Source organism: Myotis lucifugus, unplaced genomic scaffold (genome assembly GCF_000147115.1).
Source record: "Myotis lucifugus unplaced genomic scaffold, Myoluc2.0 scaffold_62, whole genome shotgun sequence".
Taxonomy (NCBI): domain Eukaryota; kingdom Metazoa; phylum Chordata; class Mammalia; order Chiroptera; family Vespertilionidae; genus Myotis; species Myotis lucifugus.
Window position 1 is genome coordinate 3,129,976 of NW_005871110.1, and position 2,634 is coordinate 3,132,609.

Sequence of the window (2,634 nt, forward strand, 5' to 3'; positions counted from 1 at the left end):
TGGCCTTCCCACTGCAGTTTGACAATCAGTTTGAGGCAGCTCTGCCTCTGTATCTATTATTGTTCAAAAGTTTGTAATGGTCTTTATTATCCATGAATGAGTGAGATCATGTGGTATTTTTCCTTCATTGACTGGCTTGTTTCATTTAGCATAAGCATTTGAGAGAATGATATATCAGACTTGTGAAAAGTTTGATAAAAATTATAACAAATATATGTAAATGTGTGGAATAACCTTTAACAAAAAAGAAAGATGGTACAGTCAGTAATGGAATTAGTAGTTAGTTTTATCCTTTTTATACTTTTCTACATCTAAAAATTATACAGTAAGCTGTTTTTAGGTTCTTAATTATAAAAATAAGCTGTAATCAATTTTTTATGGAATTATGCTGATAACTTTTATGATTAAATTACCTTATTCTAGTATTGAGAGCACTCTTGATAGTTGCTTCTGAGATTTGCTTTTGAACATGCTATTTATTATTCTCTAAAACAGTTTTGGTGAAGAATGCATTGTGTTTGGACATCTGTCCAAAAAATAGCTAATTCCTTGAAAAGTGATACAAGGACCATTTCCACTACTGCATTTTCATAAATTTTATTTCCTTTTTAAAGTAGTGTAAATTTTCAGTATAGCCAATGTTCATATAGGCAACTTTATCTTAATGGAAGGGAAGGGTGTCAAGAATATTTTGGCAGAGTTATCCTTCATTAGGCAAAAATAAGACTAAAAGGAAATGAGTAACTATTTCTTCTTGCCTCTATAACTGAAACAATATTCTAATTTATAGGTGAATTTTATTTGTAGCAAATAAATCCCTTTATAATCCCTAAGTTTATCTTGTAGGTGGCCTTCTAAAATAAACTTTATTTGATTTTATACACTGTGCTCACACTTTGGCTTTATGCCTGACCTCCCAGGTTGCAAACATCTACAGTAGGACCAAATATTTTTAAAAAATAAGCCAGAAAAAAAAACCTGTAAAATATTACAGATGTGAGTAATAAATTACTCAGTAACATTCACATTGGAGCAGTAATAAATTATAATATTAATAGTGGGGGTCCTTAAAATGGTTCTGCTATTCACTAAGACATTTAATCTTTCCCACATTCCAAATGAAACACATTATTGTTTTCTACTCTTACAAAAGGTAGGTGTTAGGGATATTGTGTTTATTCATTTAAATGGTTCTAATCAATACAGGGGTTAAAAAATAAAGGCAAAGCACCTGTATGCATAGTATCAACTAGCACCAAATCCTTACTATATGTAAGAAAATTATCTATTTTAGAAGTCAGTTATGTCCTTAAAGAATACATCAATCTAAAATAGAATATGCTAAAGGCAAAATGACTAATCCTGACAAATTTTAAAGTTCAAAAAAATGTAACTTAGAAGTCTATGGAGATAGAGTATTGGATTGGGGGTTGGGAGGGGAGAGGTGAATTAAGCAATAAAATGGAAGAAAAAAAGCAGAGGAGGAAAGATAAGGAGGGTGGGAGGCATTGCAGGTAAGGAGCATACATTCCAGGACTGAAGTAGAAATATAAGAGAATATTGAGGAAACCATGTTGGCTTAGATGGTTTATATAAGTGGTTTTCACATTATGTTCTGATGACAACCCCCCTCCCCACCTCAACTCCACACACACACATAAACGGACTCATTGGCCAGAGGTGAGAAGGCCAGCTACTCAAGTCCTTAAAGCAAGGCAGCGATGCAGGTATATTAGGAAGACTGATCTCACATGGAGCCAGGGGCATGTGTTGGGAAACTAGTCATTAAGTCACAGGAGATGACATGACCCTAAATGTATTATTAGCCACTGGTTTGAAACTCAAAGAGAATGGCTGGATGCATGAACTCTCACCCAGGAAAACCAACAGGACTGGGTTACTGATTGGATGGATGTCATAGCTGGGGAAAGAGGAGCCCAGAAGCCATCCAGTGATAGAAAGGAAGAACCTCAACTTGATTTTACAATCAGTGGTACTTGAGTATATGGGAATATGGAAGATAATATGTTAATTGTATCCAAATTCTAAAGGAAATATACAAAGTGGATTGAAATTATTAACACCTTGTTTTCTTAGAAGCCACTGAGCTGGAAAGCCTCTGCGCCCTGTGGGGTGCTGCCCCTGTGTTAAATTGAAACGCCCTAGGCCCTGTGGCTCAGCTAAAAATCCCATTTTCCAGAATCTGGGGATTGGCTTCTGGTGAAGCAGATTCAGAGGGTAGTGTTGTTAGGTAAAGCAGAGACTGTTACTGCTATGGCTGCCAGTTGGTAAGAATAAAATTCCCAGCAGGAGAAGACTTGGTATTCATTTGACCTGGTAGCATCAGCCCAAAACAAAGGGTTCAGCTTTGTGAGGGATGAGAAAGTTACCAGGGATTTAACACCCCTTACCAAAATAAAAGAAATAAACTATAACCAACTAATAATTTGAGATGTAGGTATACATTTGCTCTCAGTGTAAGAAAGACTTATCTATATATATCAAAGCCTAAGCGACCCTTACGATGGATGTACCAGAACGGCCAGTCGCCCAGTCGCTATGACGTGCACTGACCACCAGGGGGCAGATCTCAACGCAGTCAAACTTCCACGCCCCACCTCCCTCCCTGGCCGG